This window comes from Eptesicus fuscus, chromosome 16, assembly GCF_027574615.1.
Source record: "Eptesicus fuscus isolate TK198812 chromosome 16, DD_ASM_mEF_20220401, whole genome shotgun sequence".
In the NCBI taxonomy this organism is placed as follows: domain Eukaryota; kingdom Metazoa; phylum Chordata; class Mammalia; order Chiroptera; family Vespertilionidae; genus Eptesicus; species Eptesicus fuscus.
This window is the reverse complement of record NC_072488.1, coordinates 53,650,492-53,677,360: the sequence shown is the minus strand read 5'-3', so window position 1 is coordinate 53,677,360 and position 26,869 is coordinate 53,650,492. Positions and strand designations below refer to the sequence as shown.

Here is a 26,869-nt window from a genome sequence, read left to right as displayed (position 1 = left end):
ACATTTATTGCCTTTTGGCCGGAACTGCCATCTTCCAGTATTTCGCCAAAATGACAACACAAAGGGAAAGAGGAGAGGCCCCTGCTATATGTTCTGTAGGTCTTTTAGAAAACATGGAGTTGTTCCTTTGGCCACATACATGCGAATCTACCAGAAAGGTGATATTGAGGGCATCAAGGGAATGGGCACTGTTCAAAAAGGAATGCCCCACAAATGTTACCATGGCAAAACTGAAGAGTCTATGCCACCCAGCATGCAGTGGGCATTGCTGTGAACAAGCAAGTTAAGGGCAAGATTCTTGCCAAGAGAGTTAATGTACGTCTTGAGCATATAAAGCTCTCTAAGAGCCGAGATAGCTTCCTGAAACGTGTGAAGGAAAATGATCAGAAAAAGAAGGAAACCAGAGAGAAAGGTACCTGGGTTCAGCTGAAGCGCCAGCCTGCTCCACCCAGAGGAGCAGGCTTTGTGAGAACCAATGGAAAGGAGCCTGAGCTGCTGGAACACATTCCCTGTGAATTCATGGCGTGGTAAGTGTGTGGACGAAAGGGGCCACATGCTGACCTGACAAGCCCAGGGAAGGCCTGCATGGCGGTCTTGCAGACGCAGAGACCTAAAGTAACCACAAAGGATGGTCTGAAATTAAACTTTAACTAAAAGCAGTGATGGTGGGTAGTCACGTCCTAGGCCAGTATCTTCACTGACAAGGTCAACCTTTACCTTAACTGAGCCTATCTGTCTTTTTGCATCTATGATAACATACTCTTGAAATGTCAGGGTAACTTGTAACTTCCCTTTTTCTCCGGACCCCTCAGGGTACAACCAAAGGCTCCTGGGTGGCCAGGACAAAGACCATAAATTCCTTCATTGTTATTGTCATCATGTTAATTGTTGACTGTTAGCTATCCTGTACCCACCTAAGTAAAAGAAGTATGTGCCTATCAATTTACTTTTTAGCCAATCCCAGAGGTTTGCCCTGCTTTGCTTTCTTCTGCCTCCTTAATCTATCACCAATGGATTTCATGTAACCCACTTATGTCTTTTCCTTTGATTGTAATCTATAAAAATACCCTATTTTCCCGTGTATTAGATGCTATTTTTTTCTAAAATCATTAGACTGAAAATTGAGGGGCGTCTTATACATGGAAGCCAGCCAAAGAGGGAGCTGCCCATACCTTGTCAAACAGGCTTCCTGAAATCATGAGCCTTATTGTTACTGAGGTCAGCTGATGCTGTAATTGGAGGTAGAGGTGGAGAGTGTGCAGATGCAACAGGGACCAGAGTGTTCTGAGCCCATAAAGATGTCAAAAAATAAAAAGATAAATACCGGTAAGCGATTGTCTTACTCTGCAAAATTCAAACTGAATGTAATCAGCTATGCAAAAGAGCATGGAAATAAAGCTGCAGAGAGACAATTTGGACCTCCTCCCACTGAATATATGATCAGACAGTAGAGAAAACAGGAAGAACAACTCCTTAAGATGCCAAAAAAGAAGAAGGCCTTAAGAGGAAAACCAGCAAAACGTTTAAAATATTGATTTCTTAATTTGGGGTTGGAAAAGTGAGGGGCATCTTATACACGGAAAAATATGGTAGGTGAAAAACCACCATTCTCCGGAGCATTATCCCAATTCATTGAGATTCTGCTTCCTGGCAATTGTCGACAGTTTGGCTCAAATAAACTCACAAAAATTCTTTCCCTCTCTCTTCCACTCTTTCTAAAATCAATGGAAAAATATCCTTGGGTGAGGATTGTGAGAAATGCTCACCTGTCCAAATTCAAATAAAGGACTCAGAAGGATGGCGAAAACGAGAGTGTTAATATGTTCTTGAGAGCGGGTGTCCATTTGGTTGTACAGGCACACCTGGGGCAGCGAACACAGCCCATTTATTCAGTTCCTTCTCCTGAATTGGCTGAATACTATAGGATCACTGGTTTCCTCATAAGTTGCCTAGGTCTTGCTGTCTGCCACTGGGCCATTTTAAAAAATTGGGCTGACTAGCTGGTTTGGCTCAGTGGATAGAGCATTGGCCTGTGGACTGAAGGGTCCTGGGTTTGATTCCGGTCAAGGGCACATATCCAGGTTGTGGGCTCAATCTCCAGTGGGACCTGTGCAGGAGGCAGCCAATCAATGATTCTCTCTCATCATTGATGTTTCTACCTCTCTCTTCCTCTCCCTTTCTCTTTGAAATCAATAAAAAAATTATATATAAAAATATTTTTTAAAAATAAAAAAATTGGGCTGAGGCCTTTTTTAGTTGCCTCCACCTCCCACTGTCTAGCTGAGGCAGGCGCCTGGAGGTGGGGGGTGGTTTCCACCATGATGCTGGCCCACGTCCACAGTTCCTTCTTACATCCTCTTCCCTCCTCCCTGCATTCTGTTTGCCCTGAGGAAATTCAGCAACTGATTCCATCAAAAGCCGACCATGCTGGAGATGGGTCACAGAGGCCCATTTCCTACAAGGATTAAAAAAAAAAGAAAAAGAAAAGAAACACCAGCTCACAGCTGGGCCACTGCTACTTTCTCTAACACGTTCTAGAATCTGTTCTTCCTGGGAGCCGCCTGAGCCCTGGTGGTGCAGTTGAGGGAGGAGGAAAGGACCCAGCTTCTGTGTGAACCAGCCCGGTGCTTTCATCAGACCCTCCTCCCGGGGGCATAGAACCACGTTTGAACATACTCCTAGTGGCTCCGGGGAGCTTTCCCAGGACTGTGTCCTGTCCCCATTCTGACCACACTTTCTCACCCTGTGCATCTCACCCAAGAGATGTCTAGTCCTTGTCTTGCCTCCTGGTACTTAGTTTCTGCCCAGCCCCCTAAGATTGACATTTTGGAAAGGGTCTGCTAGGCTCGCCCTTAGCTTTTCCCTGGGACTCTGCGGACCCTGAGAAGATTCCTTTAATATGAACCTGGAGAATGAATTTATCTGCTGAGATGGACTCCCTCTGACCAGCCAAGAGCCTAAATTTTATAAATTAAAAGAGTCTAGCCGAAACCGGTTTGGCTCAGTGGCTAGAGCGTCGGCCTGCGGACTGAAGGGTCCCAGGTTCGATTCCGGTCAAGGACATGTTACCTTGGTTGCGGGCACATCCCAGGTAGGGGGTGTGCAGGAGGCAGCTGGTTGATGTTTCTCTCTCATCGATGTTTCTAGCTCTCTATCCCTCTCCCTTTCCCTCTGTAAAAAATCAATAAAATATATTAAAAAAAAATAAAAAGAGTCTAGTGGCCATTTGCTGATGGAGGCTCCTCAAGCACTCTATATGCCGGGAAGAACCTCAGCCTGAACTCAGGATACCTGGCTCACTTACACCTTCTGAGTCAACAACTGCAGGGAAGCCCTGGCTTCATCTTTCCACCCACTGAGACCTGCCCCATCCAATCCGACCTGCACAAATTGTATCCTTGTGTGCACCTACACTAGCTAATCAGGACTGCACAATCTGGATTTTCATTTACTCAAATGGGACCGAAGTGGGTGGGAACTTGCAGCGTAAAAGGCAGCCTGCCCTTCGTCTCAGTGGGACACGATTTAGGTTGCTGCCCGAATCTGTGTCTCCTGGGCTGCAGCTCCTCTTGCTCAAATAAATGCTTTTTATTCTTGATTGCGGTCTAGAATTAATTTTGGTTTACAATGCTGTCCCGTTGTCTCCATCAGCGTCCTGTTTTGCAGCCCATCAGCCCACCTTCATTCCAGGGAGCACGTTGGGAACAGACTCCGCTCTGACAGCGCTGTGCTGTATCCCTGAGCTGCGTTTTGCTTCCCCCGCCTTTGCTTTATGCGCTGGCTACTGGAGTCTACAGCCCAGGGACACCCGCTGAGCCTACATCGTGTTTCTGAAGTCATTGCTTGCCCTGCCCATGACCCCCGCTAGCCCCGGGCTTGGCCTTTTGTTCGGGGTCCTGCTGTTCTGTCTTGCTCTCTTTCTTGCCCTCCCTACGGATTGGATCTTTGAACACCACCCAGAACATTTCAGCCTGCTCTTGTTCTCCCAGGCACTGCCCTGTCAGAACCCATGGGGGAACCAGGCTTGGGCATCTACACCGGCATCACCCCTGCACGTCATGTCCAGATCTGTGCCCCGGTCTTTTCGTGAGGAGCCCTGAGAGCTCTTGATGGAGACCTGGATTTGGGATTAGATGTTGCCGCACCAGCCCATTCACGGGGTGCTGAGGGTTGTCCCTTTAGGAGCCCACCTCCCACTCCGATTTCTTTTCAGGCTGCAGCCTGGTTCCTGATTTTGAGCTTCACCTTGTTCCTTTGTTGCTGGGCACTGTCTCAGGCTACTCTCTGCCAGGGTTCTGCGTTTCCTTTGGATTCTTTGAAACACAGTGCCCTGGGCTCTCTCTGCACCACTGCTGCCCACCATCCTGATGTGGAGGCCACCTCTTCAGAACTCTAACGGGGAGACCTCAGGGGCCACTGACCAGTAGTATAAACAGCGGCCCCTCCCACCCAATAAAGCTATTCACTCTGGTAAAGCACTTAGTGCCGCGTCTGGCCTCGAGTCAGCCTAGGTGAGTGTTACTTACTGTTTCTGTTGTTGCTACCGCCTTATGATTAAAGTAGGCAAGGTGTGGTCCCCAAAGAGGAAGGCACACACAGCAGTTAAAAATAATAAGCCAGCCCTGGCTGGTGTGCTCAGTGGTTAGAGCGTCAGTCGGTAGACGGAAGGGTTATGGGTTTGATTCACGGTCAAGGGCAAGTACCTGAGTTGCAGATTCATTCCCCGCCCCCAATTGGGGCATATGCAGGAGACAGACAGTCGATGTGCCTCTCATATCTCTCTCTCTCTCTCTCTCTCTCTCTCTCTCTCTCTTTCTCTCTCTCTCTCTCTCTCTCTCTTTCTCTCTCTCTCTCTCTCCCCCTTCCTCCCTCCCTCCCTCTCCCTCTTCCTCCCTCCTTTCCACTCCACTATCTCTGAAAAGCAATGGAAAAAATATCCTCAGGTGAGCACTAACAAAAAATTAAAAAATAATAACATTTGAAAGGTGGCTGTACATGCCCTCACCCCTGCCCCATTGCCTCAAGCCGTGCTCCATGTACCTGGCACACGGGACTCACCTTGACCTTTCCTGTGCCAGGACTCCCTCTGGGTCTATTCCTGTGGCTTCGGCCCCTTTCATCCAGCCCGGTGCCCTGTGGCGTTATCTCGCCTACTCCTCGCTCCGAGTGGCCCTCCACCAGAACGAAGACAGCGCTGGTAATTGTCCTTCCCTAAATACCAATGGCAGTGTGAGGAGCTTGGCACTTGGAGAGCGCCCAGGACCCACTGTCCTTTCATTATAAATAGACTGTGGGCAAGAGGCGTCTCTTAGTCCAGGACCTGGACTCCAGTGGACATGGGCTTTGAAACAGGAAGAGGCAAGGTTGTCAGAAGCTGCGGAGGTGCTGCTGACGGGCTCCAGGAACAGAGGACCTCTGCCGTCAGCGCCCCGCCGCCACCTGGGAGGTCAGCTGGAGGGAATCAGGAAGGAGGAGGAGCCGGCAGGCATGCTCAGTGGTTGAACATTGACCTATAAATCAGAAGGAGAGGGTTCGATTCCCGATTGGGGCACATGCCTTGGTTTTGGGCTCAATCCCCATTGTGAGGTGTGCAGGAGGCAGCCGATCAATGAGTCTTCCTCATCATTGATGTTCCTCTCTCTCTCTCTCTCTCTCTCTTTCTCTTTCTCTTTCTCTCCTCCCTCCCCCTCCTCCGCCCCAACCCTTCCTCTCTGAGCAAAAGTGAAGCAGAAAACATGTCTTCTCAGGGCTTGGTTCTGTGCCTGGTACATAAGAATAATGTGTGAATGAAAGAGTGAATGGGTAAGTTCATTCAAGGAATGAAGGAAAGAAAAAAAAAAGCAGAATATCAAGCACTTCTTTTCCTCCCTCCTCTCTCTCTCTCTCTCATCTCTCTCTCTGCTCCTAAGGAGGCTATGTCCCATCCTGGAAGAGGTACAAAATCCTGTCCCCATCAGGTGGCAGCGGACTGAGCAGACAGGGCACCACCTGCAGGAAGAAAGCCTGGGCTGGCTCTGAGGCGTGGGGTGGGGCCAGCTGGCCTAGGGAAGACACTGGCTGAAGCAGGCCCGTTGGTAGCAGGGCCCGCAGAGGACTTGGTTTCAAAAAGGAACTAGCGGGATTTGCTGGAACAGGGCTTAGGTGAGATGCCAAATGAATGTTCTCTCTTACGTATAAAGGCAGATCTTTGGGGTGAAACTTCAAATCACCAGTGAATATGGTCCACCGGTGTAACAACGTATACCGGTTAAAAGAATTTTATTCACATGCCCTGACATCCAGGCTTCTGAAAGGCGAATACAGGGGTTTTTAGCATATTCACAGAGTTCTATCTAATTCTAGAACATTTCATCACCCTGTAGCCACTGAATCACTCCCCCTCCCCCTCCCCCCTCCTTCTAGCATCTGGCCACCACTAATCTACTTTCAGTCTCTATGAATTTGCATATTCTGAACATTTCATGTAAATGGAATCATACATATGCATTTGGCCTTTGTGTCTGCTCTTTCACTTAGCATAAGGCTTTCATTGCTGACCCACGTTGTAGCATGTATCAAGACTTCATTCCGTTTTTTAAAAATATTTTTAAAAATGTATTTCAAAGAAAGAAAGGGAGAGGGAGAGAGAGAAACATCAGTGATGAGAAAGAATCTGGTTTTCTGGGTAGTCAGCCAAGCTGGAGGCCTCAGAGGGTTGAGTCCAACATTTCCCAGCTGCCTTTGCTGCTGGAGCCCCATCGCATCTCAGTGAGTTTCCCTACAATGGCTGTTTAACGTTCCTGTATGTTGATCATCTGGCTCACTTACCTGGCTTACGGTTGGTAATTCTTTTTTTTTTTTTTTTTTTTAATTTCTTTATTGATTAAGGTGTCACATATTTGTCCTCATCCCCCCATTCCCATCCCACCCCTCTCCCCACGCATGCCCCAATCCCCTGTTGAACTTAACCGTTGGATAGGCTTATATGCATGCATACAGGTCCTTTGGTTGAACTCTCCCCCTCCCCCCACCCTCCCCCTACCCTCCCGTATCCTCCCTCTGAGGCCCGATAGTCCGATCGATGCCTCCTTGCTTCTGGTTCTGTTCTTGTTCCTCAGTCTATGTTGTTCATCATTTCCTCTAGATGAACGAGATCAAATGTCTCTAGATATATACTAATAAGAACTGAATGTGAGACGAGCAATAATATTTATGCTGACAGGCAAATGAATCAATCTGTAGCGAGCTTCCCCCTGGACCAACAGTTCTTTTGAGACCCAATTTCGATGTCCAGTAGTTCCTTATGTGTACATGTCAGCACTGACCCCTCAGCTCTGGATGGTGGACAAATGGTGGTAATGGAGGTCTGACTCCCTCTGGTTTGGTCTCGGCCGATCCCAGGGGCACGGCGTCACCTGGACTAAGGGGCACGTGGCCTCACCCATATCCAAGGGGCGCGTGGTCTCACTCGGGCCTGGGACCCAGCCTCACCCGGATGGATCCAGGGGCGCACGGCCTCACCCGGACCCAGGATCTGGCTTCACCCGTACCCAAGGACACTTGGCCTCTCCCAGACCCAGGGGCACGTGGCCTCACCCGGGCTTAGTTGCACAAGGCCTCACCTGGATCCAGGGACACATGGTCTCTCCCGGACCCAGGGACGCTTGGCCTCTCCCAGACCCAGGGCCATTTGGGCTCACCCGGGCCTAGGTGCACGAGGCCTCATCCGGATCCAGGGACGCATGGTCTCACCCGGACCCAGGGACGCTTGGCCTCTCCCAGACCCAGGGGCACGTGGCCTCACCCGGGCCTAGGTTCACGAGGCCTCACTCGGATCCAGGGACACATGGTCTCACCCGGACCCAGGGACGCTTGGCCACTCCCAGACCCAGGGCCACTTGGGCTCACCCGGGCCTAGGTGCACGAGGCCTCATCCGGATCCAGGGACACATGGTCTCACCCGGACCCAGGGACGCTTGGCCTCTCCCAGACCCAGGGCCTCTTGGGCTCACCCGGGCCTAGGTGCACGAGGCCTCACCCGGATCCAGGGACACATGGTCTCACCCGGACCCAGGGACGCTTGGCCTCTCCCAGACCCAGGGCCACTTGGGCTCACCCGGGCCTAGGTGCACGAGGCCTCATCCGGATCCAGGGACACATGGTCTCACCCGGACCCAGGGACGCTTGGCCTCTCCCAGACCCAGGGCCTCTTGGGCTCACCCGGGCCTAGGTGCACGAGGCCTCATCCGGATCCAGGGACGCATGGTCTCACCTGGACCCATGGACACTTGGCCTCTCCCAGACCCAGGGCCACTTGGGCTCACCCGGTCCTAGGTGCACGAGGCCTCACCCGGATCCTGGGACACATGGTCTCACCCGGACCCAGGGACGCTTGGCCTCTCCCAGACCCAGGGCCACTTGGGCTCACCCGGGCCTAGGTGCACGAGGCCTCACCCGGATCCAGGGACACATGGTCTCACCCGGACCCAGGGACGCTTGGCCTCTCCCAGACCCAGGGCCACTTGGGCTCACCCGGGCCTAGGTGCACGAGGCCTCACCCGGATCCAGGGACACATGGTCTCACCCGGACCCAGGGACGCTTGGCCTCTCCCCGACCCAGGGCTACTTGGGTCACCCGGGCCTAGGTGCACGAGGCCTCACCCGGATCCAGGGACACATGGTCTCACCCGGACCCAGGGACGCTTGGCCTCTCCCAGACCCAGGGCCACTTGGGCTCACCCGGGCCTAGGTGCACGAGGCCTCATCCGGATCCAGGGACACATGGTCTCACCCGGACCCAGGGACGCTTGGCCTCTCCCAGACCCAGGGCCACTTGGGCTCACCCGGGCCTAGGTGCACGAGGCCTCGCCCGGATCCAGGGACGCATGGTCTCGCCCGGACCCAGGGACGCTTGGCCTCTCCCAGACCCAGGGGCACGTGGCCTCACCCGGGCCTAGGTGCACGAGGCCTCACCCGGATCCAGGACACATGGTCTCACCCGCACCCAGGGACGCTTGGCCTCTCCCAGACCCAGGGCCACTTGGCTCACCCGGGCCTAGGTGCACGCAGCCTCACCCGGATCCAGGGACACATGGTCTCGCCTGGACCCAGGGGTGTGTGGGCTCTCCCAGACCCAGGGGCGCTTGGCCTCGCCCGGGCATGGGGTCCAGCGTCATCCGGGTCCAGGGGCACTTGGCCTCACCCGGACCCGGAGTCCGGCCTCACCTGGACCCAGGGGCATGTGGCCTCACCTAGACCCAGGGACGTGAGGCCTCACTTATACCCAGAGGCGTGTGACCACACCCGAGTCCAGAGGCGCGCAATCCCGCCCGCACCCAGGTCTCAGCGGGGCCCCGTCTTCCCGATCCCAATTCCTGCTGGTCAATCCCCCCTCAGCAATTCCCCTGGCCATCCTTCCAGAGCTCCAGTATGGCTGCTGCAGAACTCGTCGGGCGGCGGCTCGGCGAAGTTCCGGTGCACCCGGTGCATGGCGGTGGGCCAGTCTGGCGTCGCTGCGTCGGCCCTTGGGTCTGCATAGGTGGCCGGTCGCCGAGCATGCGCACCTGGCCGCTTCCGGGGCGTTGAGATTCTTGACGGACTCAGAGGTCAGCAAGCGCGGAGTCTCCCACCCCATGTCTCATAGGGGCTCGTCTGTCCGTGCTTGGCTGCCAGTGGAGCCGTCCCCTCAGCCGGAGACCGCCGGGGGAACTGCGCCTAGCACGTTCCAGGCCGCTGTTGTATCGCCTGAGCCATAGTTCTTTTGTGTCGCCTGAGCTGTAGTTCTTAAAGTGTGGTCTTTGGGTCACCGGCATCAGCATCATCCCACATACCCCTCTTTTATTCTAGTTGTAGAGCATCTACTCAGCCAGCCCTATGGTGGTCTTGGATGGTGTCTGCTCTGCTCTCTTGTCGTAGTCTCAAAGTTGTTGTGGTAGGCAACAATCAGGCTTCCGCCCTATGCCTCCATCTTGGTCCTCCTTTGTATAGTTAAGTCTTGATTGTTGTTGGTGTCACTGGGGGGGCTCTCTTTGTCTATAAAGGAAGAGTTGCTGTGCAGGAGACACGTTTATGGGCCGGGTCTTGGTGCAGCAAAGCTTTGGCGCTCACTGAATATTCCCGTTGAATGTGTCCCTTATGCACGTGGTTGAAATCTGGTGTCATCTCCCACAGACCACTAGATGCCCTCGTTTCTGGGTCTCCAATGGGGTGTAGATCAGCTACTGCCTTAGGCACTCAGCAAGGATTACAGCAAAAACTGTAGTTTCTTCCTCCTGTCTGAGTGGCCCTGGAGCAGTCCGACTAGAACAGCAGATCATCTGGTCCGCTGCCAGAGGGCAGGCCACCCACATGCATAAGCCGTTGCTTGGGGCGCAGGTGTGCCTGCAAGACTTGCGGGGCAGGTCTTCAAAACATGCGGGGCGGGTCCCAGGGCGGGGCGGGGTCTCAGGGCGCCAACAGGCCATGGTGTGGCTAGCCTCGATGGCTGTGAGTCTGGTCCTTCTGCCTTCCATGTATCTAAGTCCCCTCGTTCCGCACTCCAGCGCAGCAAACACTGATTGCTGGGCGCACCTCTGCAAGAGTCCCGCCTCTCCCCGCAGGCATCTGGGTCTCCCGGGGTTCGCCAGAAGATGGGTTTCAGGGTGATGGAGAGCTAATCTCCCTTAGGTTTGGAACAAAAGCCCCTTTCCCCCGCCACCAGCCAGACCCACGCACCTCCACACCTCATCCCCTCCGATTTCGCTGGGTGCGAGGCAACAGAACAGCCTTTAACCTCCGCCGCCATCTTTTTCAAACTTCTCAATTTGTACTTCTTAATCCCTTCATTTCAGTCAACTCTATTGAAGTCTAGCGCCGCCGGGAGGTGCAGGGAAAGGGCGCCCGGGCCTCCGTCCGGTGCGCGGTGCGCGCGTCCCGCGGAACCAGGCGCGCGAGGGCTGCGCGGCTGGGACGGGCGCTGGGCGGCCGCCGAGCTCCAGGCACCGCCATCACCGTGTTCCGGACGTCGCCGCCGCGGCGTCCCCCCAATTTATACTTTTTAATCCCTTGAATTCAGTCAACTCTACTGAAGTCTAGCGCCGCCGGGAGGTGCACGGAAAGGGCGCCCGGGCCTCCGTCCGGTGCGCGGTGCGCGCGTCCCGCGGAACCAGGCGCGCGAGGGCTGCGCGGCTGGGACGGGCGCTGGGCGGCCGCCGAGCTCCAGGCACCGCCATCACCGTGTTCCGGACGTCGCCGCCGCGGCGTCCCCCCAATTTATACTTTTTAATCCCTTGAATTCAGTCAACTCTACTGAAGTCTAGCGCTGCCGGGAGGTGCACGGAGAGGGCGCCCGGGCCTCCGTCCGGTGTGCGGGGCGCGCGTCCCGCGGGACCAGGCGCGCGGGGGCTGCGCGGCGGGGACGGGTGCTGGGAGGCCGCCGGGCTCCGGGCGCCGCCGCTGCGGCGGCGTCCCCAGCGTCCCGGGCCGGGCGGCCTGCGGGGGCGGCGGAGTTGCGAAAGTGAGTGAGTTTCCCAGGGTTTCGCCCGGAATGGGGTTCAGTGCAATCGGAGCCGGTGCTCAGCGCACTCCGGAGCCTTTATCTCCTTCCTGCCAGTGAACTCCGGCCAGGTCATCAGCCGCCCCCTCCTCTCCGGTTCCATCCTCCCCGCAGGCGCGTGTGCTCGTGTCTCCGCCCGTTTCTCCATACCTCAGGCTTTTACGGCTTCCCCGACTGTCCCCGTGGCCTTCTCCTTCCCCCCAGCTGTGGGCATTTCAGTCCGCCAGCTCTCCTGTGGTTCTGGACGATGTCCGTTCTGACCTCTAGTTGTATTTTTGAAATTGTTGTGCCCGGCTGCAGGTTAGGTGTTTAACCTATGCCGCCATCTTGGTTTTTTCCACGGTTGGTAATTCTTAATTTCCTTTCCTTTCCTTCTCTTTTGGGCTCTTTTATATCTTGCCATCCTTGAGAGGAGGCCATTGGTTGCTAGTATATATTTGTATTGTTTTACATCCCTGAATTTTCACCTCAGCTGGACGCTGGAGTGTGCTTTGGTGCTCTTTGGTGGGTGTTCTGGTTCTTTATCATGAAAACTAGAGGCCCAGTGCATGATTGAATCATGCACATGTAGGTTCCCCTACATGCTTTCGCTTTCGATCACGGGGGAGCTGGGTGCCTGTCCGCTGGTGCACCAGGCCTTTCAGAAGCCTCCGGCGCGGTGAAGGCTTCTGAAAGGCCTGGTGCCTGAGTGGACAGGCACCCAGCTGCCCCGCTTTTGATGGTCCGTGGTGGGACGTGAGCTCGCTGCCCCAGAGGCCCCTTCTGTGCCGCAGCACAGCCATGGCACAGATGCTGAGCTCGAGCCGCCGCTGGCAACGCGAGCTCAGTGTCCTGCCGGCCCAATCGGCCACCCTGGCCACCCCGAGTCCCGCCCCCCCACGCTTCCTGGCCAATCGCGGGCATAGCAAAGGTACGGTCAATTTGCATATTTGTCTATTATTAGGTAGAATAAGATCTTTCTATACAGCCCTTTGCCACAATGACCTTGGCCATTGCTTATAATCCCAGAGTCCCTCATTGAGCCCCTGAATCTGTTAACTTGAAGAACCTTTTTAAAATATGTTTTTATTGATTTCAGAGAGAGAGGAAGGGGTAGGGAGAGAGGGATGGAAACATCCTATATAATAAAAGCCTAATATGCAAATCTACCGAATGGTGGAACGACCAGTTGCTATGATGAGCATTGACCACCAGGGGGCAGATGCTCAATGCAGGAGCTGCCCCCAGCCTGCAGGCCCCAGGCCAGCCAAGGCAGGTACCAGTAGGGGCCCCCTGATCGCCCCGCCGGTCTCCCTACATATCATTCCTGATTGCCAGCCAGGCCTAGGGACCCTACCCATGCATGAATTTCATGCACTGGGCCTCTAGTCAATGATGAGAGAGAATCATCCATCGGTTGCCTCCTGCATGCCCCCTGCTGGGGACTGAGCCTGAAACCCAGGCATGTGCCCTGACTGTGAATTGAACCATGACCTCCTGGTTCATGGGTCAAGCTCAACCACTGAGCCACACCGGCCAGGCTTGAAGAACCTTTTTAAAGGTAATCTTTCTGTGTGGACACACTGGGTTCACATTCAGTTGTGTTCTTACTCACTGACACGCAGGTGACCATTGACTGGTATAGTGGGGGAAAAGGTGTTAATTGTTGTTTGTAATGCTGAACAAATGGAAATAATTTAAATATTATTAACAGGGTTAAATAAAGCATGGTACCGCAATATCCTGCAGAGTTGCCACACTTTTTCTGTAAAGGGCCAGAGAGTAATGTTTTAGACTTGTGGGCCACAGAGTCTCTGATGCAACAATTCAACTCAGCTGTTGTGATGCAGAAGCAGCAAAGACAATATGCAAATGATGGGCTTGTCTGTGTTCCAGACACATTGATTTAGGGGCTAGGTCACCTTCGACCCTCAGGCCATAATTTGCTGACCTCTGATATAATGAACTCTTACAATTTGGCTATTAAAAGCAATAAAGTAAAATTATGTATATTGAACTGACAGAGACGTCCATCAAGCTGTTAAACAAACAAACAAAAAAATATTTTAGGAGGAAGGGTCAAAATTACACATACATTTATATAGACATGAAAAAGAGTCTTAAAGGACACTCACCTAACTGTTAACAGTAGTAAACATCAAGTGATTAGAACTGGGGAAGTGGGAGGTGGGGGCAGAGGGGTACTCTTCCTTAACTTATGGTTTAAATGTAATTAAATAAAATTCACCTAGCCTTGGCCAGGTAGCTCAGTTGGTTGGAACATCATCTGATACACCAAGGTTTGGGGTTTGATCCCCGGTCAGAGCACAAACAAGAATCAACCAATGAATGCATAAATAAATGGAACAACAAATCAAAATTTCTCTCTCCCCTCTCTTCCTCTCTCTAAAATCAAGAAATAAAAATTTTTTAAAATTCAATTGGGATTTAAAAAAAATATTTATTTTTTATTGATTTCAGAGAGGAAGCGAGAGATAGAAACATCAATGATGAGAGAGAATCATTGATCAGCTTCCTCCTGCACAACCCACACTGGTGACCAAGCTGGTAACTTGGGGAATGTGCCCTGACTGGGAATTGAACCGTGACCTCCTGGTTCATAGGTCAACACTCAACCACTGAGCCACTGGGAATTTTTTTTTTTTTTAAATTCAAAAGCGTTTACTAGTCAGGCCTATAATGTACATAAGCTTTATTATACATAATTAACAACTTCACAATAATAATAATAGCCACAGGCACCTTACACAGTGCCCTGAAGCACCCACCCAGGGCTGTAAATGGGCATCTAGCTGTTGCCATGGACAAAGGGGAGGCAGGTTGGATTGAGAAGCCAGGGCAGGGCCTTGGCCAATGGGAAGGGTCTGAGGCAGGGCTGGGGGCAGAGGCACCAGCCTTCCAGTCAGGAGCCCCCTCACGTCCAGCTCCTTCTAGGTCTAAAGGGTCTCAGGAATGTCACAGCAGCTTCTACCTTCTGGGTCACTGGCTGCATTTTCACCCTTGTTTCCTCATTAGCGGAAGCTCCGCTGCAGGCCAGTTCTGGGGCTGGTGTAGGGAGGTCCGTGTCCTCACCCCCTCACCCGGAAGCAGGAGGGAGACTTGTAAACAGGTGAAGTTCACCGCCCTGGAATGCAGTGCGTGCACCACAGAAGCCTGTGAAAGTGGGAGGGGTCTTTGTGCAATCAGTCACCTCTGAGTCACTCTAAGTATGAATAGGAGTCTGTCACATCCACTAAGGCAGGGCAGGAAGTACCAGGAAGACAGAAGAGGCTGAGAGGCCACGGATCAGGAAGGGGAACTAGTGAGGGTTACGTGCAGGAGAGACAGGAAGTCAAATGGGAGCGTTAGAGAGGTTTTCCTGGGGGTAACGGAGGGAAGGGGTGCTGATCTCTCGCCCCGGGGAGAAGTGATGTGAGCCTGCATTCTGCCCGCCAGTGGAGTCAGACCACGAAGCCCTCACCTCTGGGCCCTTCTCCAAGCTGCCCTCGGTGCTTGCTGTGGCTTCTCCTCTTGGCTTGGCCAGTTCTCTTTCTGTCTTTAAACTTTTAAAACTCAGGTATCACTTCCAGGAAAAAGAGTTCACTGACTTCCTTCCCCCCCCCCTCCCAGCTGGGTGAGGTGAGAGAGGCTAGTAAGCCAGGACAAATGGAACAGGGAAACTGAGACAGATGGTTAAAGGTCCAAGCGGTTTACAGCCACCTAATAAATCACAAAATCCTATCTTCACTAAACAAGGATACTTAAGAGTAAATGGTTTGCACTTCTCCTCCCTAATCAAAGTATTAATAGCTTAAATCACCCTACTCAGGGAGATAGATAACAGAAATCCAACTTTTAAAAAAGTTCTGCCCTAGCTGGTTTGGCTCAGTGGATAGAGTGTCAGCCTGCCAGCTGAAAGGTCCCAGGTTCAATTCCGGTCAAGGGCACATGCCCCGGTTGTGGGCTCCATCCCCAGTGGGGGGCTTGCAGGAGGCAGCTGATCAATGATTCTCTCTCATCATTGATGCTTCTATCTCTCTCTCCCTCTTTCTTCCTCTCTGAAGTCAATAAAAACATATTTGTTTAAAAAAGTTCCATTTGCCATCCACACCCAAGGACAGATGAAGTTAAGGGAGTAAATCACCCTATCCAGTTTGGCTTAGTGTACTAAAGGGTCAAGGGTCCGATTCCTAGTCAAAGGTATGTACCTCCCTTGCAGGCTCCATCCCTGGCCCCAGTCAGGGTGTGTGCGGGAGGCAACCAATAAGTGAATCTCTCTCACAGGGATATTTCTCTTTCTCTGTCTCTCCCGCTCCTTTCCACTCTCTCTAAAAATCAATGGAGCCTGGCCAGTGTGGCCCAGTGGTTGAGTGTCTGGCTCAATGCCCAGTAGGGGGCATGCAGGAGGCAGCCAATCAATGATTCTCTCTCAACATTGATGTTTCTATCCTTTTCTCCCTTTCCCTTCCTTCCTCTGAAATCAATAAAAACATATTAAAAAAATTTTTTTAAAGGAGTAAATCTCGTTTTGGTTCATTAGCATAAAGCTGATGAATATTCTATTGAGAGCCTCCCCTAAGATCTCCCCAAAACCCAGCCCTTAAAACCCTCAAGACAAAGGATGGAGGGTATGCTCTCCCTCCCGGAAGCATGCCCTGGCCTTTCCCTTTCCCCTCTTCTTCCCCACAGGCATCTCCTAAACTCTAAGGGTCCCCACCAGACTTACAACCAGGGGAGCCATGGGCAGCAGCAGCTCGTCCCAGCCTATCCACTGAACTAGTCCCCAAGACCCCCTTTTCTCTGACTCTCCAGTGAGCTGACAGCAGCCCCGCCTTGGCTCACTTCTTTCCCATAACATTTCTTGAGAACCAAAGCAGCCCCGCCTAGTCTCTCTCCTGTTGCTTCTATCCTAAGCCCTTCCTTGTGTCACTGTCCCCAGCTTTAATAAACATACTCTCAACATCACCTGGACTCGTGTTGTGAAATCTTTCTTGCAGGGAGTCAGGAGTCCACACACTACAGGCTGGCCCGAGGCAGACCCACTCCGGGCCCAGTCCTTTTCTGGTAACACGGGAACCCCTAATCTGGGCTCTGTGAGGCTCTGTGCATTTCTCTGTCTCTGCATGAATCCCATTGCTCTATGGTTGTATTTTGGTTTCTGAATTAGACCATGATTTTCCTAGGGCACGGGCAAGGTCTCATTGGTCTTTGGGTCTCCAATGCCTGGCACAAAACCTGACCTGAGAAGGTAATTAGATAAATATCTGTGACTGAATGAGGAAGTGGATGAATGAAAGGTAAAGAGGGAAGCCCTGGCCGGGTGACTCAGTTGGTTGAAGTGTCGTCCCACGCATCAAAAGGTTGTGGGTTTGATTCCAGGTCAGGGCACGTACCTAGGTTGAGGGGTTCCCTCCCTGTTTGGGGCGTTCCATCACTTTCCATCTCAGGCCAAGGCTAGTTATGGATGATCCTCTCTCTCTTTCTCTCTCTCTCCTTCCTCTCTCTAAAAATCAATGAAAACATATCCTCAGGTGAGGATTAAAAAAAATCCTATATAATAAAGATGTAATATGCAACTGGTTGTTACGCCGTGAAGCTTAACCACAGAGCAGGTAAAGACCGGATCACGGATCAGCAGGAGGGTGGGGCAGTGAGCTACAAGTGGGCGGTGGAGAGCAACAGGAGGGAGCAGGGCAGCAAACTATGGGGGGGCGGGTAGGGGGAGGGGAGGTGGATGGAGCTACAGGAGGGGGCGCAGTGGGCAGAGAGCTACTGGAGGGTGGCAGCAAGCTACTGGCGAGCTACTGGCACACAAATTCGTGCACAGGGCTACTAGTAAAAAAAAAAAGCAAAGAGGGAAAATGAGAGATATTTGGGAGGTTAAATCAATAACTTGTCAAGCGATTGGACAGGACTGGTGGGCAGAGAGGATGACTCCATGTTGTCTGGTTTGAGAGGAGGGAAGATCTGAACTGTTTTTACTCACAATACTTCTGACACCGAGTGTGTGCTTTTTCCCCCTCACACCAACCAATTCTCCAGCTCTCTGGACGCCAACTGAGTGTCCAACAATTCAATTCAGTTCGCACACTGTCTACCTGGAGGTAGCGTCAGGTTCCACAGGTTAGGAGCTCAGTTCCACAAGACGGCCTCTACGTCAGATGCCCATTGTAAGTCAGAGGTTCCCACCTGTACTTCTGACCAACTGGCTGTAAATTGGGGGTTTCTACAACCCGCTCTTCCGTTTTCAGTGATTAACAAATGGCTCACAGAAATTAAGGAAACACCTTACGTACATTTACCGCTTTATTATAAAGGAACAGCCAGATGGAAGAGACTCCTGGGGCCAAGTATCGGAGGCAGAGCTTCCATGCCCTCTCTGGGTGTGCCATCCTCCTAGCACCTAGCACCTCACTGTGTTTACCAGCCCAGAAGCTCTTTGAACCTCATTGCATATAACCGAAAACCTGGCATGCGTAGGTTAAGCAAAGAAGGAATTTATTGGCTCACAAATCTGAAAATTCCGGGGGGGCTCGATCTAACTTTAGCCAAGGCTGGATACAAATGTCAGGGGTTGATTTCACTCCCTGATGATTTCATCTCACTTCCCATCTCTAAGCTCCATTCTCAGCACGTTGACCCTGGCGGGTGGCAACAAATGGCTACAGTAGCTCCTGCCCTTGCTCTCCAGCTCAGTTCCAGCCAGAAGAGGATTGCTTCTTATTTAGACCTAGAAGGACCTGCAGCAGCCCTGACCTGACAGTCACTCTGGTGAGGCCGGTATAGCTGTTTGCTGGCCCCTGAACCCCTCTGAGGTCAGGGGCCAGCAGCAGGGTCTTGTGGCAGATAAGGAGGGATGGGTCCCTGAAGGGTGGGGAAGCAACGAACGTTCCCCATGAGGGTGGGGGGCCATGCTCTGCAATCCTGCCACGGTGGAGCTCAGACACCTTGGCAAGGTGCCCGGTACTTTCGCAGCTCTCAGGAAATACTTCCATGTTGCATGAAAATACGCAAGGCCGAGCCATGACCTGGCACTCTGGGACAGAAGCCACGGCCTGGCTTTACGCTCAGTGTGGGCCTGAGGGTGAGGATGCCTGCTGGCTGAGTCAAGATACTCTAGAAGCCTGCCAGGCACAGGCCCTTTTTAATTTTGATACTTAATTGCTAATCTCTCTCAGGCAAGAAGACAGAAACCCCAAATAGGGGAAAGTTGCAGAGTCAAGCAATCTCTTAAGGTTATTATAGCCTTAGTCCTTATTCTATAGTTTCCTAGATGGAACGTAGGAGCTCAATTTATTTGTTCACCCGTCTAATAAGAATGTACTGATCACCTACTCTGGGCCAGATCCTAGAGGTACAAAGGTGAATGTGAGAAAAAAAACAAACAAAAAACAAACAAAACAAAGGTGAATGAGGCCCAGTCTTAGCTCTTGTGGTGCGGGGAGACTAATAAACAAACGACCATTCTGAATTTAATAACTGTGAATAATTAAAGTATAAAGGGAGAGCTTTGGAAGGAAAGAGCAGCCCTCCTCCCCCCCCTCCATCCTCAGGGCTTTTTCACCTGTGCTCTCTGTGGGCGGTTACTCAGCACAGTAGGGTTGAAAGCATCTCAGTTCACGCCTGGAGCACGGCTCTATATTGCAAAGGGAGGGTAAAGTTGGCATGAGTTTTATGAAGGAAATAATAACTAGCTAAATTTTCCCTTCCAGGAATATACCTTTATTTGCACGTGTAAGAAAGCACATGTGAACAGGGTTGTACACTGCAGTGCTATTGGTAATAACAAAGATGGGAAATAACCTTAATGCTCAACGTTAATTCAAAAGATGATCCTAGCTGGTTTGGCTCAGTGGATAGAGCGTCGGCCTTCAGACTGTAGGGTCCTGGGTTTGATTCTGGTTGCGTGCTTAATCCCCAGTGGGGGGTGAGCAGGAGGCAGCTGATCAATGAGTCTCATCATTGATGTTTCCATCTCTCTCTACCTTCCTCTCTGAAATCAATAAAAATATTTTTTTAAAAAAGATGGTGCCACCACACAGACAAGTGCAGCCCTCCAGCAGGTCCTCAACTAATGTTTCTGTCAATGTCATTTTCTAATAACAGGTGCCTAGGTGCCGTAGGAACTTAACTCTTGTGGATAGATGCCTGTTTATACCATTAGCCTATTGTAAAATTGGTTTCATTATATGTTGTTTCACTTAAAGTCACAGAACCTACCCACAACGTTAAATGAGGATTCATCGCATAAAATCAAAGAGGAAACTGTGTGTTGTCCTGAAACATTCTCCAAGATATACTGAGAAGTGAAAAAGCAAGTGCCTGAACTGTGTTATAATATTCTGCCTATTTTAGGAAACAGGAGAAAACATCTTGCTTGTATATATAAACTGAACATATACATAAGCTAGTGTAAACTAGCTTTGGAAGATTAAAAAGGAATGAATAGTTCCTTTAGGGAGAGAAACTGGGTGTTTGAGGGATGATGAGAGGAAAACTTCACTGTGTACTTTCTACCATTTAAATATTTAATGTATTATCTATTTTTTAAAAAGCATCCCTCTCGGCCTGGCCAGTGTGGCTCAGTGGTTGACCATTGACCTATGAGCCAGGAGGTCACGGTTTGATTCCCGGACAGGGCACATGCCTCGGTTGCAGACTCCAGCTCCCCGCCCCCCCCCCCCCCCCCCCCCCCCCCGCCCTGAAGGGCATGTAGGAGGTAGCTGATCAATGATTCTCATCATTGGTGTTTCTTTTTCTCTCTCCCTCTCCCTTCCTCTCTGAAATCAATAAAAATATATTTTAAAAAGCCCTAGCCAATTTGACTCAGTGGATAGAGAATTGGCCCGTGGACTGCAGGGTCCTGGGTTCGTCCCTGATCCAGGGCACATACCTCGGTTACAGGCTCGATACCTGGCCCCTTCCCAGGCGTGTGCATGAGTCTCTCACATTGATGTTTCTTTCTCTCTGTCCCTCCTTCTCCCTTCCACTGTAAGAATCAATGGAAAAAAATCCTTGGATGAGGATTAAAAAAATAATAATAATAATAATAATAAAAAATATATATATATATACACACACACACATACACACACTAGAGGCCTGGTGCACGACATTTGTCATTTATGCACGGTCCCTAGGCCTGGCCGGCTGATCTGTGGGGCGGCCGGTGGGGTGGTAGGGGGGGCCCCTGCTGGCACCTGCCTTGGCTGGCCTGGGGCCTGCGGGCTGGAGGCAGCTCCTGCATTGAGCGTCTGCCCCCTGGTGGTCAGTGTGCGTCATAGCCACCGGTCATCCCACTGGTTATTCCGCTATTTGGTCTGTTTGCATATTAGGCTTTTATTATATAGGATATATAAAAACATCCCTCTCTCCACTCCCCTCAGCTGGGGGCTGGGAGGGGGGGTATACTTTTCATTTTGGGGTGCAGGGATGCCTGGCTGATTTTGTTTCAATGATCCCTTTGTCTTCCATCAGAAAGCCCACCTTGGGCCACTTCTGTCTTCACACTGACTTGGCACAGACTTTTCGTCTTCCCCATAAGCTATGCGTTAGCTTTCATTTCCTTTTTCCACCCCCTACGACAGGATCTGTGCTTTCACAAACCTGAGGGCTTTGTCTGTGCAAGGCCCTCAACCTCCCACTTGATGGTCACCTGGCTGGTTCCAGCTGCTGGCAGCTGTGTGGACACTCCGGCATCTGGTCTTTATTGCTGCGGAGTTATATTCACGCAGTTTGTGCCTTGCTCTAGGGCAGGTGTCCTCAAACTACGGCCCGCGGGCCACATGCGGGTGTTTTTGCCGTTTTGTTTTTTTTACTTCAAAATAAGATAAGTGCAGTGTGCATAGGAATTTGTTCATAGTTTTTTTTTAAGCTATAGTCCGGCCCTCCAGCGGTCTGAGGGACAGTGAACTGGCCCCCTGTTTAAAAAGTTTGAGGACCCCTGCTCTAGGGCGTCTCCAGTTCTGGGCTCTTCCTGGTTTTGGTGGGGGAAGTCCCCTTTAAAGCCAGCATGTGAAACTGAAACCAAAGCTTAAACGGCCATGGCAACCACAAGGGCGGGGTCTCCGGGACCTCCTACATCTTCACTGATGTCCTTCTTAGGAAGTTCAGGGCCAACCCATCTCCTCGTACTTTCTTTTTTCTTTCTTTTTCTTTTTTTAAAATATATTTTATTGATTTTTTACAGAGAGGAAGGGAGAGGGACAGAGAGCTAGAAACATCGACAAGCTGCCTCCTGCACACCCCCCTACCGGGGATGTGCCCGCAACCAAGGTACATGCCCTTGACCGGAATCGAACCTGGGACCCTTCAGTCCGCAGACCGACGTTCTATCCACTGAGCCAAACCGGTTTCGGCTCCTCGTACTTTCTAAACCTGGATTGGTTTTCCCTCCAGGGAGGGATCTTTGTCCCCTGCCTCTCCCTCCCCACCATGTCCTTGCCGTTATGATTCCCATTTCAAATTTAGCCAAGAACTGCAGACATTTTTTTAAAGGTGAAAAGAAGCCACAGGGTGATTCCCTCTCTTTATCAAACTAAAGAGGAGGGTTCAGGAACTGACTCTCCCATTTTCCTTTGAAACTTTAAGCAGGGGGTGGAGGGTGGGGGGGGAGAGGGGAGAAAGGAGGGTTGAGGGTTGGGTGTGCCTTAGGGGCCAGGCAGATAAAGCAAATGAGAGTAGCCACCCAGGAGTAAGGTAATAGGGGCTGGTGGTGCGGACGGTGTACGAGCCGCATGGTCCATTTTCTTGCACAGGAAGCAGCTGCTACTCTGCTCCAGCCCCTATTGGTACGCAGGATTTACTTTTATTTATTTGTTTGTTTATTTATTTTCAGAAAAGGAGGGAGAGGGAGAGAGAGATAGAAACATCAATGATGAGAGAAAATCATTAATTGGCTGCCTACATTGTGGATCAAGCCCGAAACCCGGCATGGCCCTGACTGGAAATCGAACCTTCACCTCCTGGTTCATAGGTCGATGCTCAACCACTGAGCGGCGCCGGCCGGGCAGGATTTATTTTTTTTTAAGTGGGGGAGGAACATGAGAATTTGATGTGAAATTGTGTGCATCTTTAAAACATGGTGAGGCCGAAACCGGTTTGGCTCAGTGGATAGAGTGTCGGCCTGCGTACTGGGGGGGTCCCAGGTTCGATTCCGGTCAGGGGCATGTGCATTGGTTGTGGGCACATCCCCGGTGGGGGGTGTGCAGGAGGCAGCTGATCGATGTTTCTCTCTCATCGATGTTTCTGGCTCTCTGTCCCTCTCCCTTCCTCTCTGTGGAAAATCAATAAAATATATTAAAAAAAAAAAACACATGGTGAGTATTCCCAGTGCAGGGCAGGTCTCCGGTGTACATGCTCCTGTCTAGGAAGAAGGCTGCACGTCTGCTAGTGTTCCCAGCTGCCCCTCAGTGGGAAGCCTACAGTCTGTTAGGACTGTATCAGGGTGGTGGCACGATGCTTGGACTTTGTCTTCATCCTTTTGGGCTGCTATCACAAAATCTTGCCCCCCAGAAGTTAGAACCTGGTTCCTGCCTCTGCCCACATAGTAACCCCCCGGGGACAGCCAGCAGCCAGAACAAAGCAGTTAGAACCTTCAGAGTGGTCCGTGGGAGCTGTATCCTGCCCTCCCTTCTTTCTGTCGTTCCCCCACCCCCAAACGATTTTTTATTTATTCCACGTCCTACTTTAGGAAGATTCGTATTAGAGAGAAAGGTGCATTATCAGCCGCCTTGCCCACATCACGAATGGGAAATAGCTATCTGCAGAGTATTGGTAACATAAGACCCGGAGCTCCTTTCAAGGTTTCCTCCCACCCCTCCCGCCCCGTGGATGACAGCCCGTCGGGGCAGGATGCCCAGAAGAATCCGCTCTGCACTCTTCCAACTGGAGAGGACAGAGCACTGAGCCGGGCCCTGGGAAGTGCGTGTCTGGCACTAAGGACCTCTTCCTTGTCTGTTTTAGAGAAATGCTGTGACCTTGCCATGTGCTCGCTGTCGGTGAAGGATCTTCAACTGACCTCACAGCAAGAGGCCAGCTTTGCTCAAGACACCAGTCCTCCGTCCCTCCCAGCCGCTCAGGGCTCAGTCACGCGAGGGGCTCCACCTACAGTCGGGAGGCAGCCTGGCCCAGGGGTTCCATCCTCCCGCTGTGGCCTTGAAGATTACTAAATGGCCCTCGCCGGTTTGGCTCAGTGGGTGGAGTGTTGGCCACGGACTGAAGGGTCGCAGGTTCAGTTCTGCCCCACGGCATGTACCTCGGTTGCAGGCTTCATCCCCGGCCCTGGTTCAGGTGCATGTGGGAGGCAACCAATCTGTGTGTCTCTCTCGCAACGAGGTTTCTCTCTCTCTGTCTCTCACCCTCCCTTCCACCTTCCACTCTCTCTAAAATTCAAAGGAAAAATATCCTCGGGTGAGGATTAACAACAACAACAAAACCAAACTGAAAGATGAAACAGAGGGCCGGAGACCATGGGATACCAGGACACAGGCTTTATTGGAGATCACCCTGCCGGCCGCCTTCCAGAGGGGAAAAGGGAAGAGAGAGAGAGAGAGAGAGAGAGAGAGAGAGAGAGAGAGCGCTTGCCGGGGTGAGAGTGCCTTTTAAGGGGAGTAAAGAGGGGACGGGGCTTAGGGCACTCAGCACACGCTGATTGGTGGTTTCATGTAAGGCACATGGTTAGGGGCCTAGGGATTTAGGAATTGGGGGCTTAGGGTATATGGCAGGTGCTGATTGGTGGTTCAATGTACAGTCCCTATAAGGTGTTCAGGAATGTCCAGCTGCAGGTGGAGTTTACGTCATACTCTGTCCATCAGTTGGGGGAAGGGAGGATCTATCACAAACCAAACAAAAGAACATGGAAAAATTAGCATAAGTAAAAATGTAATTATAGATCAATGGAATCGTTAAAGTACAAACACAACCATAAAAAAAAAAAAATGACAAAATGATGAATCAGGTGAGGAAATCCCTTACTACACACAGCGCAGTCGGAGGTCTGGCAGGTAAAAGGACGATCGCAGGACTTGTCCAAGTGAGATAATGTACAGAGTATTGGGAACATGCAATGCATACCGTAAATTTAGATTATGAAAATAAAATTTAAAATGGTGCCCTTAATTCATCCAGCAACCATGGACCTGTGTTTGCATTCGCATCACATCCAGGGCTCCAAGCCAGTCGGCAGGAAGCCCAGACACTGCGCTCTGAAAGGGCTCTGCCCACGTGACCAAATGTCTCAGCGTCCCCCCGCCCCCCCGCAAGTCTAGGATCAATAAAGCAAAAAACGACCCAAGGCAAAGGAATCGGTGATGGTACCCGGCAACACCAGGTGCAAAGACAGAAGGAGCCCGTGGCACCACTTTCAAGAGAAAACAAAGATACAGTTTAAATATCCTCACTTCAAAATGTTGATGTTTTTCTTTTCGAAGACACTGTCACGGGCCCCACGGAGAGGCTGGGAGCCCTGGGACCAGGGAGTGTGACGGGAGGCGTCAGTCCGTGGCTGCCAGCTGCTCAATGGCACAGGAGACCCTCTTTGCAGTTTCTTCACATTCTTTCTGCTTACTGTTGGCTTTCTTTAAAAAAATATTTTTATTGATTTCAGAGAGGAAGGGAGAGGGAGAGAGAGAGAAAGAAACATCAATGATGAGAGACAAACGCTGATACTGGTAGGCTGCCTCCTGCCTGCTCCCCTCCCCCCGCAGGGGCTCGAACCTGCAACCTGGGAACGGCCCCGACTGGGAATCACACCTGTGACCTCCTTGCCGAAACCGGTTTGGCTCAGTGGATAGAGCGTCGGCCTGCGGACTGAAAGGTCCCAGGTTCGATTCCGTTCAAGGACATGTACCTTGGTTGCGGGCACGTCCCCAGTAGGGGGTGTGCAGGAGGCAGCTGATCGATGTTTCTAACTCTCTATCCCTCTTCCTTCCTCTCTGTAAAAAAATCAATAAAACATATAAAAACAAAAACAAAAAAACAACAACCTGTGACCTCTGGGTGCATGGAACGACACTCAAGCAACTGAGCCACACCTGCCAGGGCTCAAACTGCTTCGTGACAGAAAGGCAAGCGGGACAGATGGATGCCCCTCTGAGGGGTCGTCATCTGGCTCCCAGCCTTCTGGCCCCTTGAGGCAGAAGAAACGCTGGGCCAAGTTGGGCTCGTTCTCAGTGGGGCACTGGATGAAGCCGGCCATGGCCATCCAGCCTGCCACTTGCTTTGTTAGGACCTGCGAGGTTAGAATGGTTTTTACATTTAAAAACAATATATTTTTATTAATTTCAGAGAGGATGGGAGAGGGAGAGAGAGCTAGAAACATCAATGATGAGAGAGAATCATTGATCGGCTGCCTCCTGCACGCCCCCTACTGGGGATCGAGCTCGTAACCCGGGCATGTGCCCTTGGCTGGAATGGAACCTGGGACCCTTCAGTCTGCAGGCCGACGTCTGTCCATTGAGCCTAATCAGCATGGTTTTCACATTTTTAAATCGCTGGAAAAACCATCAAAAGAAGAATAGTGTTGCAGGGCTTGTAAAAATTATGTGTATTTTGAATATCAGTATTCATAAATAAAGTTTTATGGGAACACAGCCACTTGCTGGTTTAGCGCTGTCTGCGGCTGCTGCGCCCTAGGACAGCAGAGCTGAGCAGCTGCGACAGAGGCGGCACGGCTGCAGAGCCTGTTTGCTGCCTGTCCCGTTACAGAGAAAGGTTGCTGAGCCCCAACCTAAGCAATCAAGTCACTTTTCACGCCTTCCTGGAGCATTTTTGCAGACACAGCAAGGGTGGAGAGGGACACTAGGAGGCAGCATTGGTCAAAGCTGGGCTTGTAGTGGTTCCTCGAGTGACTGAATGAAGATTTTTGGCCCAGGCAGTTGTCCGACTTCAGCAGCTTTGGAGTAAATGATTTGGATTTGGCCAGCACTGTGAAGCCTCCTTTGCCTGTGCAGGAATGTGGAACTGCCTCCTGAGGAGAACTGGCCCTTCCAGCAGCTGCTGCCTTGGAGAGGAGGTGGGTCACCTTTGTGCGTCTCCCTTGGCCGCTGCTCACTACCTGGAATTCCTAGGCTCATCTCCGTAATGGTACGTGCTCCCTTGTACGCAGCCCAACTTCAGAGAAATGTGGCAGGAGACTACATTCTCTAGCTTTACTGCCCAGCCCCTGTTCATATTCTACAAACCACCACCACCACCACCACCATCACTTCCACCCCTGCCATCATCACCACCATCACCAGCACTACCCCCACCAACACCATCACCGCTATCACCACCCTTACCACCACTACTGCCATCATTGCCTTCACGACCATAATCACTACTCCCACCATCACTACCAAGGTCACCTTGCAATGCCGTATGTCTAGAAAGGCTTAA

General features: G+C 51.5%; 1 pseudogene; it reads left to right on the top strand.

The window, feature by feature from the left end:
* On the top strand, nt 1-26,869 carry LOC129151932 (60S ribosomal protein L21-like; annotated as a pseudogene).